At 38.6% G+C, this 13,453-nt stretch overlaps 1 protein-coding gene across 1 annotated transcript in view; it reads right to left on the minus strand.

The window, feature by feature from the left end:
• CTNNA3 (catenin alpha 3) overlaps positions 1–13,453 on the minus strand; it is a 413,054-nt gene that overhangs the window by 134,625 nt on the left and 264,976 nt on the right. The window lies entirely within an intron of this gene.

Genomic DNA, 13,453 nt, shown 5'->3' on the forward strand with positions numbered 1-13,453 from the left:
CCAACATAGACATGAACGGTTGCTTTGTAATTATTCAAAACTCACACAAGTTCTACAAGCTGCTGCAAAATAGAAGCAAAGCTATTTATCAACTTTTAATACATTGTTATCCTAACAAAGAACAGTACTTCAGTGATGAGTAAACCAAAGGCTTTTATTATTCTAGCTTATTTCATAAGTACAAGGAATTAGTGCACAGCCCAGTTAGTAAATTGTTTGTTTCGCTTGGAAAAGGCAAAAAATTTTCTTCCCCTAGCATTTAAGTGATACAACTTTTCCATGTGTAGCTTATCTGTAAGCAAAAGGGCTTGCTGTCAGTGTCAGAAAGTAACTACACTAATAGCTGTCTCATCCAAAAGATAACCCATATTCCAGTAAGTCATTATTAGCGTGGTCTCAACCATCAGTATGCTGTTAGTGTTTTCCTCATCCAAAACACAACAATCCAAATAAATCAAATGGAGAGAGTCAGATAGGTGGGTGTGTATGTGATTTTTCCAAGCATTGAGCAGGGCATCTGAGAACCTGAAGTTTCTTTCCAAGATGTAATATTGCTAATCAGGATAAAAAGCTGCTTCATCAATACTAAATGCCTATGACTTATCAAACAAATCAAGCCCTAGCTCACAGAATATCTATCATCTTACTTTACTGAAATTCTTACAAATATATTGGAAGGTTTCTCAAAGAGCAAAAATCCTTAACTAAGATACCATCTCTCCCATAAGCAATATCAGCTACACAAATGCATCACATTTCTTTTGTATTCTCTGAGTCACAATCTTCCTTTAAAGGGACTTCAAACCCAAGTATGCTGCAACTTCAAAAATAAATAAAATTGCAAAATGCAGAGCCAATGATTCGTATCAGTTGAAAATCACTCTCTTTCTGAAGAGCAAATCTTATTAGGACAAAGACAAAGCTTTCTTGGAGGCTGGTGTGATTGAAATCAGCTCCAAGAGAACTTATAAAAACCATAAGCAACCACAAAAAAAAAGGGTTAAGAAATTTTACAACTTTTTTTTACCATGTGAAAAAGCAGATTTGTTCAAATTGCACTACTCAAGGCAATGTGTGTATCCAGAATCATTCTCCTCTCCAAACATTCCTAAGACATTACTAAAGCAACTACAGAGCTTCTCCTTAAAAACATGAAGAGCAGTGAACAAACCATCCATGATGAATTCTAGCAACATCAATTAATACACTAATTAAGGTGCAGTGAGAAGAGGAATATTTTGAACTTAGCAGGTAAATGTAGCACTGACACTACATCAAATAACCTAAAAATCAGTCAAGCAAATTGAGTATGAAGGCACCAAAGATGGTATTTTTTGGAGCCCATCACCTTTACACAAAACATTGAACATTTCTTCAATATTCCCAAAGTTATTAAACAAGCTTCCTACTGGCACTTTAACCTGTGCTGTTACTTTTACTATTAACCAAGGGTTCGCCTTCCTTTATTATTATACTCTTCAGGATTTGATGAGCCACCAACATCTCTGCCTAGGTGAAGAGTAAGATCTGTGTATGCTACATGCAATAAAATAAAATATAAAATAAATTAAAAATAGATAAAAAATAAAAATAAAATTAAAAGAAAAGAATAAAATAAAATATAAAATATAAAACTATACAAAACATTTCATCCTCACCTGTGTGTTTGGGAATATTATGGAATAGATCCTCAGAGAAGACATGCTAAGGCACATGGAGGACAAGGAGGTGCCTCACAATATCTTTACTAAATGGATTTACTAAATGGTTTACTAGGGGCAAATCCTGCCTGTGCAACCTAGTGCCTTTCTACAATGGAGTTAGGTCAGTCAACAATGGAAAAGCAGTGGATGTCATCTATCTGGACATCTGCAAGGCCTTTGACACAGTCACCCATGATATCCTACTCACCGAGTTGGAGAGATACAGATTTGGTAGGTGGACTGTTGAGTTGACAAGGTATTGGCTGGATGGTTGCATCCAGAGGGTAGTGGTCAATGGCCTAAAGTCCAGATGGAGACCAGTGACAAGTGATATCCCTCAGGGTTCTGGGCTGTTGATATTTTTATCAACAATATAGACAGTGGGATTGAGTGCACCATCAGCAAGTTGGCAGATGACATCTAGCTGAGTGGTGCTGTCAATAAGCTAGAGGATGGGATGTCATCCAGGACATGGAAAAACTGGAGAGATGGTCCCAAGTGAACCTCATGAAGTTCAACAAGACGGAGTGCAGCATCCTGCACCTTGGTTGGGAGCAATCTGCACTGTCACTAAAGACTTGGGGATGAGGTTTCAGCAAGCAGCCCTTCAGAAAAGGACTTGGGGGTGCTGGTGGATGAAAAGCTGGACATGAGAAAACAGTACATGTTAGCAGCCCAGCAGACCAATTGCATCCTGGGCTGCATCAAAAGAAGCGTGGCCAGCAGATCAAGAGAGGTAATTCTTCCACTTTGCTCTGCTCTGGTATGACCTCACCTGGAGTACTGCATCCAGCTCTGGAGCCCTCAATACAGGAAGGGCACTGAACTGGTGGAGAGGAAGGCTATGAAAATGATGAAAGCTATGAAAATGATCAAGAGGCCAGAACACCTCTCCTACAAAAAAGGCATGAGGGAGCTGGGGTTGTTCAGCCTGGAAAAAAGAAGGCTCTGGGGAGACCCAATAGCAACCTTCCAGTACCTGAAGGGGCCTACAGGAAGGCTGGAGATGGACTGTTTGCAACAGCCTGCAGTGATAGGATGAGGGGCAATCCTTTTAAAGTAGAGTAGAATTAAATTGGATGTTAGTAAAGAGTTCTTTACTATGAGGGTAGTGTAATAAATGGAAGAGGTTGCCCAGGGTCGTAGCTGGGTCCTCATCCCTGAAGATATTCAAGGTGAGGCTTAACAAGGCTCTGAGCAACCTGATCTGGTTGAGGGTGTTCCTGCTCACTATAGGTGGGCTGGACTGGATGACCTTTAGAGGTCTCTTCCAACCCAAATTATCCTATAATTCTAAAAAACCCTCAAACAAACAAATAAAAACTAAAAAAAAAAAACCAAAAAAAACCCCCAAACCAAACCAAAACCAACTAATTTTATTCTTCTCATTGACTTACCCACTACATAGAGCATTCACATGTATCTGTGGAAGACAGAACACAACTGGAAAAGCTTTTAACTGAAAATAAGTGCATGATCTTTGCTCACTCTTACTCTAACTGTAAGGAAAAGGAAGAATTATATAGGAGCTACTCGAGATACCGCACACATGAACGGTTTTCACTGTTCTGTAAAATGGAAGGCTTTCTACCTTGACTACACTCACGCTGTGAGCTCTCAGTATGCTGTGTATCCTAATGTTCTGTCCCCAGGGGGAAGACACATGCATTGAGGGGACAGATATTCCAAGCATGACTTAAGGATGCCTGATAGTGCTCTGAGAATGAAGCACCATTTAGAATGAACTCTGATGAGCACATATATGCAAAGCCAAATGCAAAACTGAATTTTTTAAGTAGCACAATACTAAGCAGATCACTGCACTGCCTCACCACCTGTTTCATTCTCAGTAGAGAATAGCTTTACTGTTCAATTGTCCACACAGAGAACTAAAGAATAAATACATCCCTGAGGATTTTTTCTCAGTGAAATTCACTGCATTGGCTCCAAAAATATGACTGTTTTCTTAGGAATAGAAACTACATTCCTTTTACGTGAGCAGTACACAAAAATAAAGCAACACATTTTTTAGATGGGATCCCACTCACTCTACCAACTGGAGTTCATTATTCTATCCAGACTCCCAAGACATACTTTAAACACTGCATTACCAAGTCCTTAACTGCAAGAAAACTTGTGTTTCCTCTTCTTGGTGAAGACTTCCTATTCGTCATAGTAAATTTTTGCTGTTAAGAAATTCTGCTCACTAAGGAAAGATCTCCCAATGCTCTGCCTAGTTTAAAGTTGTTGAGGTCCTTCACCACAATGCTGGGTAAGCCCGAAGTATGTTATTTGCAAAAAAAAACCAACAACCTGGCAACCCAATTCCTCTCCAACTGATAAACCTATAGATATTCTTAAGGGCATGCTGGAAGCACGTGTAGCCTTGGAAGAAAAATGCTCTGTTTATACTTAGGTGCTTGGAATATACTCTTAATAAAAGAAAATAAGAAACTATTTCTAAATTTAAATCTGACACATTTCATATTTCAGACAATTTAACTTATGTCTCACAAGATTTCAAGTAGTCTTTACTAGGAAGACTAAAATACAGATATTGTCCTTTTGCCATTCCAATCTTCAGTAGAAAGTTAAATTTAATTATTTTTTTTAATTACCATAATAAAAAAAAAAACCCCAAAAACATATTGGTGTTTCTTGAAATCAAGCATGAGTATTTTTCATACATACCCCTCAGCAACTACCTAACCAGATACACTGACACTTTAATGTGTATATGAATTTACCAAGTCACTGACATGATGACTGTAATGAAGAGAGTTAAATAGGACTAAACCAACATAAGAACCTTGTTTTGCCAGAAGTTTCACAAAAAGCAAAGCCTCAAGTACCTTCTGATCCATGAAGCTTTTTCTTTGTAACTGCCAAAGAGAAAAGCACCAAAATAAAAACAAAAGAATTGGAGTGGGACACAGTGGTGATAGGACACGATGACACAAGCACAAATACAATGACACAAGCAATCCACTGAGGTAGAATCCTGAGTAAGCACAGTTCAGAAGATGCTTCATTTACAGGAGTTGAAAGCAACTGAATACTGAACTTAGGAGTAACATCCAAATTTCACTCTTACAGCAGTCAACGTGACTTTTGATACAAAACAGATACTCTACATAAATTGATTTTAACTGCTAGCCTGCAGTTATACCAACTATAAATGGTTACATATTCCTTGCTTCTAATTTTGCTGTATACTGAACTATGGTCTACAGGTTTATTATGTTTTCTTAGAATCTAACGGCAGTTTTATTCATGAGCCTTGAAAAGTCTTCTGAGAAGAATTACTTCATACAAAAAATGCCATGGAAAAACTAGGATGGTCAACAATAAATAATTATACTTTTTTAGGAAAATGCTACACTGATACATACGTCTCATATGCATTTTATGATTACTATGTGCATTTTTATGAAATTAATAAAACTTACATAGACTAAAATGCATGTTGAGAATGGAAAAATATATTCCTGAGGACTAAAAACTTACCTCCAGTGGGCAATGAAGTAATATCACAGTGTTGTTTGTTTTCCAACCCATCTTGTAGCATAAAACTTAATTTCTCTCCAGATCAAGTCAAATAGTAATACTAAGCTATTAAAAGCTGTGGACAGAGATTATATTCTATTTTTGCAATGCTTGGAAAATGCTCTAGGACACTTCAGGTCAAAAAGTTACATTACTACTTTATTTTTTATTATTTTTTACTTTTATGAGAACAAAGTTAGAAACCATACTCAAAAATACACTTATCAGTTACATTGCTTTCCCTCATTGTCTTTACCTTCCACTCTTCCAGAAAGATTCTTCAATCTGATAATTTAACTACTGTCAGGCACTACATATCTGCAAGCCTATCGACCTATCTTTTGATTCCTTTTGCATTTCTCTTGATTTTTAATACCTCCATCTCTTCCATTTTCTGCAGAACTGAATTACATAGTACTTCATTAATGCCATAATCACTACTGATTCAACAAAATTAGCTTGTACACCAGAGGCTTATCACTGCTCCTGTTCAACTGTAACTAACTATCTTGTTAACATGAAGAAACTCCTCTGAGTATTATGTAACTTTAAATGTTTCCTGTGATGTTATCTGTCAAGCATGCTAAAAATTCTATTTCTGTAATTAATATATTTGAATACCAACAGATTACATTGTTCTCTTTTTTGTTTAACCAAAATAAATCTAAAACAACCCACTGCAATTGATTTATTTCAAATTCCATGTGCTCAGACAGTTAATAACTGATGTAAGTTCATTTAGGACATTGCTTTGATTAACTGTGCCTCAGTCAAAATAAAAATGGAAAATAAATTGAACAAATGTAGTACTCTGAGACAAAGATCACGTGTAATGAGAATTCTGCACAGTAACACTTCAGAGTTCATCTCCTTTTCAATAAAGGTGTAAGGCTTCATGAAGAACCCTATTAAGCTTTCTCTCACTGCTTGAGGTCACAGTAGAGATACTGAAAAACTAATTTAGGGATTCTCTCTCTAGACCTTAATGCACAAAGCCCTGGTTACAACCAAAGATAAGATATTTTCTTTGGATTACATTTGTGCTCTTGGCAACCCAAGTTGTCTAAGACTCCACTAAGTAGGAACGGTCTGTAAGCGTGACCTGTGTCTCATTCCCCAAAAATGTACCATCCACACCAGCCCCACACTTAATCTATTGGAATATCCACAAAGAGGACTTTGACACCTGAAGAAAAGTACTCCTATGGGCCCAAATGTGCAAATGCAGTGCTACACAGTGTGCAACCCTCACAGTATGTATGCACATAGGAAAAAGAAAAGTATCTTCTTTTCAGAAGAAAATAGAAATGGTTTACACTTCACAATTAACTGGATGACTCATTTTTTTCTACCAGGTTTACCAACAGCTGAAGTGGCAAGTGCAGTTTCCTGGTATTAAAATAAAGGACAGTAACTCAGAAGAACTCATATACAGAAGATGATTGCAAGAATCACAGAATTACTGAGGAAAGAAAACACCTCTGAGATCATCAAGTCCAGCCTATGACCTAACACCACCACATCGGATTGACCATGGCACGAAGTGCCACATCCAACCCTTCCTTAAACACCTCCAGGGATGGTGACTCCACCACTTCCCTGGGCAACCCATTCCAATGCCTGGTCAACCTCTCTGTTAGGAAATGCTTTCTGATACCCAACCTAAACCTCCCCTGGCACAGCTTCAGGCCGTGTTCTCTTGTCCTGTCACTGCCTGGGAGAAGAGCCCAAACCCCACCTGACTACCTCTCTTCAGGTACTTGTAGAGAGTCATAAGGTCCTTTCTGAGTCTCCTCCAGGCTAAACAACCCCAGCTCCCTCAGTCTCTCCTTCTAAGACTTTCCCCCTAGTCCCTTCACAGCCTCGTTTCTCTCCTCTGGACCTGCTCCCAGCACCTCAATCTCCTTCCTGAAGGGAGGGCCCCAGAACTGGACACAGTACTTGAGGTGAGGCCTCACCAGTGCTGAGTACAAGGTGAGAATTACATCCCTAGACCTGCCACATTATTTCTGATACAAGCCAGGATGCCATTTGCCTTCCGGGCCACCTGGGCACACTACTGGCTCATGTTCATCCAGTTTTCAACCAGCACTCCCAGGTCCACCTCTGCCAGGTCACTCTCCAGACACTCTTCCCCCAGTCCTTAGTGCTGCATGGGGTTACTGTGGCCAAAGTGTAGGACTCTGCACTTGGTCAACTTGAACTTCATACCCTTGGCCTTGGCCCATCAACCCAGCCTGTCCAGGTCCCTCTGCAGTGTCTTCCTACCCTCTGGCAGATTGACACTCCCCTCCCCCAGTTTGGTGTCATCCATCAATTTACTAGAGGTAGACTCAATCCCTTCATCCAGGTCATCAATAAAGATGTTGAATAGGATTGGGCCCAGTATTGATGCCTGGGGGACACCACTGATCACTGGATGCCAAATGGATGCAGCACCAGTGGAGGTTGTACCTGTCCAAACCAAAGACTGCCACTTTTTCCAGGAGGATGCTGTGGGAGATGGTGTCAAAGGCTTTGCTGAAGTTGAGGTAGACTGCATCCACAGCCTTCCCCTCATCCCCTTAGCCTTTTTGTAGTGATTTCCTTACTATGCACCTGGAAGATAAGTAATGGGTAATAATATGAGGGGTGTACCAGGTTAGAGACCTTCTTTATAAAGTCTCTTACCAGGGCCCCAGGGAGGCAGAATATTTCCCTATGGGTCGGGCATAAAAGAAAGCAAGTTACAAAAATTCATAGAGCCTCATTCAAGAGAGGAAGCAATCACAGAACACAGGCATAAATTTTATCTGCCATAAGCAAAAACCACATTCATTTCAGAGTTATACAGGATACAGGATATAACATACCTTAATGCTTTCAGAGTTACTATAGACCTATAGTCTATTCCTGATCTGCTTCCACTGAATCGGTATTGAAAAAATAATATCTAGAGAAGAATTACTTTACCTCTTTTTGATCAAACAGCTTCAAGCCTAAGGATAATGCATAAGAATTAAGTGTGAATACCAACCAAAATACTGCTCTGAACTGCATGTCTCTCTCTTCTACTGGTAAGCAGCTGTTCACACAAAGGCTCCCAAAAGCTCACCACTGCTTAAATGCACTACATCTCAAAAAATAAAAATAAAAAAAAAACCCAAAACCAAAAGCCAAACATACTGACCTAAAGAGAATTCCCTTGTCTATTGTTGCTTCATAGATCAATATTTTATATTTCATACTGCAAAAAAATTAGGTCTTAAACCAACAAGTCCATTAAGTTTGTGGAAGGAAAACACTTCTTAACATGGACAACCTGATAAGGAAGAAAAGGCATATATATATATATATTACATTTAACAGCCTGAATTACCCTGCATGCCCTGACCTGCTCACCAGTCACCTCAGAGTTTTCTCCTCAGCACCTGGCAGCTCCTCACACAGAAAAGCCTCACCGGCACCTGTGGAATTCTCCTCCCAGACAACAAAAAGCACGTTTTTCCATCTACAGAGTTATCTACAACCTAATTCCCCTGCCCTCATTCACTGGACACCATTGAGATCTCCTCATCACCTCAACTTCATTGCGGCTACTGAACCTTCCAGAAGGTTCGGGACAGAACGGGGCTGGGCGCACTTTCCCACAGGGCAGACACAAAATGGCGGCTGAGAGGGAGCTCGGTCTGCCCAGAGGGGAGAAGCTTGGGCCCATCTCTGCCCTACAGGGCACAGTCGCTGCCCGGCTCCATCTCTACTGGGCTGATCTGGGCCAGCTGTGCTGACAAGGGACAAGGACCCAGTCTCAGGGACCGGAGCCAGGAACTCAGAACGTGGCCATGGGGAGGAGCTGGGCGGGTGGCTGGGGCAGCGGAATGGGGCACGATACTGGACCCGGCCCTCAGCACACTGAAAAGGAGGCCAGAAGGGCCTGTGCCAGGAGGGCTTGAAAGAGTGGCTTAGTGAAAAGACACCTTAAACACCCTGATTTCCTACCCTGATACCCTACTGATTTTCCTACTGATGGGTTTGGGTTTTTTCCCAATGAATATTAACTAACCATACAGGGCAAGTATGAAGTCTGCAACTATGCTACTGCTATTCAAAATCCTTCCCATGGTGAAGTGAATTGAAATTTTAAATTTCAATGTAAAACTGTAAACATGCTGAGAAAGATTATTATGAAACACTCAAGCTAATTGTATTTGCAGCGGCTATCAAGCAATCTGTAACTCACTCGAATTACATACATACATGTATTCAAGATAACTAAGTTGCCCTTAAAGCAAAATAAATGTCACACTGCTGTAGTGGTAAAAATCTCTGTGCCACATAGCACAGACTTAGTTATTACATTATGTCATTACTCTATTACAGTATATTCTTATTCATTCACTATAGGCTATATTTCAAATATCTTTAAAAATATAATTCATCCTCTCATGCATTTTTATAATGACATTATCCCTTAAATTAATATCTAAGTAATTGTTCTCAGGTTTATTACATTTTCTTCTCTTCTTTGTGGGTGGTGTCATGAGCTGCATTCTTCCAGCAATCTACAGACAGCACGTTCCAATTGCAGTGGAGCTTGAGGTAGTCTCCTTTCTACTGTAGTTTATATGGAGTAAATGTTGTACTAACATAAAATCTTTCTGTGTCGGTGGAAGCCTGTATTTCATGTCAATTGAGCTTAAGGGTTCATAAAACATTTTATAAGAAATCCTTGACTCATTTTTGTAATGTGATCTCTCGTCCAGGAAAGGTAAAATTGAGCACAAAGGAAAACACTAAAACCGTTTATAAGCCTTGCAAGCTAAACTTACATATAAAATCATCCAGTTTTACAAACTGCAGATTGCAGTGTTGTCTGAGGCATCATGTGGTCTCACCACTAAGCATGTAGATAGAATTCAAAGTGTAGGATTGTGATCCTACTGAATTAACTGACAGAATTATCCCACAGAGACTATCCTGTTTACAGTGTACTGGCCTTGAGCAACAGACAACTGAATTCACTGTTCACCACCATAAAGTGATTCACAGATAAGAAACAATCCTAATAGAGAGTACACATCCACACAACAACAGAGTAAGAGACTCAGGGATTACTAATACTTTTCAATGAAAGCAAATCTCTGTACGAGGAAGTTTAGAATTATAGGGCTGACAGGGTACATGTTTACTAAGCTAAAACTCAGAATTGTGATCTGAACTTCCCATTGCAAACGTACTTACTGTCCATCTGTCTCTTTTCTGGACTGGCTTGGTAAAAGAGAGCTGATGATAGTGTTGTGACTGAAGACAAAATTCATTAAGAGAAAACATGCCTAGATACTTTAATACTCCCACTGAGTCTAGCAAGGAGGTTCCTGGTGTCTAGCAAGACCAGCCTGTGTTTTTCAGAAGAAATTTTTTGTAAGCTTTAGAAATTTGTCATGAACTCAGTATTTTGAATAGTAGGCTAACGGTTATTAAAACCCACTTCAATTTAATGATGTTAAAATGGGAGCAATGTGATCTCCTTGGAAGTACCTGTATTACCATATTGCATGTTAGTTATGTTTGTTGCTCAGTTTCTTCTTAAGCAGTTTCTGCAGAGGATAAATTACACCAGAGGGAAATAACCAACAGTATGTGCTTTTGTCTCAGCCAAGTTGTCAAAAACAAAAGCACAAGTTTTGGTAAGCTGATGCTAATGTTTTGATGATGTGAGCCTTTTTTAGCACCTCCACAATTATTCTTTAAAAGGTGACCGGCTCTTTCTCAATCAGTAATGTCAAAAATATGAGACTTCTGAGGACATAAGATGGAATCACAATTATCGCAATTTCTAATATTTTGAGGAACTTAGAAATCTGTTTTCTGCAATAATACCAGAAAAAAGCTGGCTGGCATTTCTAGCTGTTGAAATATATCTTTCAAACATTGAAGTCTGATAAATCTTTGGGTTGTTTGTCTTTTGTTCCCTTGCTTCACACTTATGCAATAAAGGCTGTGATTAAGAGGATTAATGAAAATGTCACCATTTATCACCTGAAGCTCAAACAGTAATAGGAAAGTTGGACCTTATTTGATTAATTACATGAGGATGCAAAAATTCTTGCATTATCAATTTAGGACTTGCTGCGAGGGAACTTCCAGTTCCCAAAATAAAGTTTACAAAGTTTACATACGCTTAGAAGTACATGGCTGTCTTCAAGATGATTTTATGGAATTAATTTACTTAATTCACTATTTTGACTATATTGGATCTCCATTAACTATTCATCTACCAGCTCCAATACATCAAGGACAAGTTATCTGTCTTTAAAGGCCTCCTTCCATCTGCATGCCACCTCTCAATTACTGTTCCAGGCTTCTTCTATTAGATTTTAAAGCATTTTTACATTTAAAGCATTTGTACATTTTTCCTGTGCTGCCTTTCATTTTAGAAATAATTGCACACAGCCTCCACAAATGCCATTACCATCCTTAGGCTTCCATTTTTGCATGCTATCTGCTAAGAAACAGAGCAATACCTGCCAACAGAAGGTTTGTAGGCTGTAATCACTAAGACTGTCAATGCTGTTTATTGACAGCTGTCACATCATCTTGGGAAGCAGGTCAATTTACTGAAGGACTCATGGAGCATTAAGGACAGAAATTAATTCTAGCTGAAATGGGAAAGTAGGAATTTAGATCTAACTCAGACTTACTGGCATTAAATTTCTGTTTGAGACATTAAAGTTTGAATTTTTAAAAACTGCAGGAAAAAAATTATCTCTAAGTAAAATGAATTGGTGTAATTTTTTTAATTTTTTTTTTAGTTAGATTGGTATTGCTTGCTGTAGATCTACCTCATAATAGAATTTCTAAAATTAGCAAAGTCAGCAGTTGTATTGCTCAAATGGATCAGCCAAGGTCTGTGGATTCTGAACTGCAGCAATAAAGAACCTACAAGAAAGGAACCTCTGCTTCCCCTATCCCATGGATGTGCTGTTAACTAAACCCTCCCTGAGCAGTTCAGCTGCACACTGCTCACTCTTGAAAGTGAAAAGGTCAGATAAAAATGGAAGTGTTTAGTGGAAATTCTGAATAGCACAAACATAGAAATTAGCAAATTTAAGGTGTTTTTTCCTCAAAAACCAAAGAACAATTTTAATTAAATATAAGAAACAAAATAATAACAAATGTCTGTGATAAGATAGGAAAGTTTATTTGTCAAGGATAGCTTGATTTTAGCAATTAGTATTGTGATGTCATGAAAATCTACTCCCCATTCATAAATATTTATCATCTTATTTACAAACAATGTCCTCCTACTCCACTGACACCTACACTTTAGTCCCAAAATGCTGACCAGTATTCTGCATGCATTTCTCTATATGCTAACAGCTTCCTCTTCCATACTTAGATATATGCTCTTTCAAGTAGAAAAGAACACTTAAGATCTTTTTCCACAGACTCACATTATAGAACAGAGATTCTGCATCCTAGTGACACCTGCTGTGTACAGTTATGTACACGACTAGTAGCAGTTAAACTGTTAAGCAAAAATAGGGATAATGATATATTCTTCAAGGTCTTAACTGCTTTTTAGACACACATATAGAATACAACTGAAAGTATATTAATTGGGTAAAGAAGAAGTAACAACAAAAGTGCCAGCAAAAGAATGACAAGCCTTGTATCTTACATCCGGGGATGCAATTCCTTAGCATTGAAAACTATATGAAACAAAAAACTTCTAAGTAACAGGGTTCATGTTTCTTCTCTCCTGATTATGCTACCAAGAATGACAGAAGATTCTTCTCTTTTCTGATACACTGGAAGTTAATAAAGATGTTACAGTAATCTGTCAGCTTGACCTCTCCACATGCAGTTGTTGTGCAGATTTGCCACTGATGGAAGTACTTTTGTTTTTCATTACCTCAGTAAAAAACTAACTACCAGTGAAGTACTAAAATGTTATTTTTATTTAGTTTTTACAAGGCTGGGATGAAGACCAAGAAATGGGTGCAGTGCTGAGTATACTCAATTAATTGTTTGTCATGAAGGTGTTAAAGAGAACTCAGAATCTTCAATCGTCAGTAGTTTGTGTATGAAGTACTTTAATACATAAAGGAAAATGCATTAATGTATCACTAAATTCCATTTTACCGTAAGCTGCTATCTGCCAGGAGACTATGAAAGTGTTGCTTTGTATGGCAAGTGTGGGGGGTTTTGTTGCTTTTAAGAGT

The sequence above is a fragment of the Calypte anna genome, chromosome 6, assembly GCF_003957555.1.
Source record: "Calypte anna isolate BGI_N300 chromosome 6, bCalAnn1_v1.p, whole genome shotgun sequence".
NCBI lineage: Eukaryota > Metazoa > Chordata > Aves > Apodiformes > Trochilidae > Calypte > Calypte anna.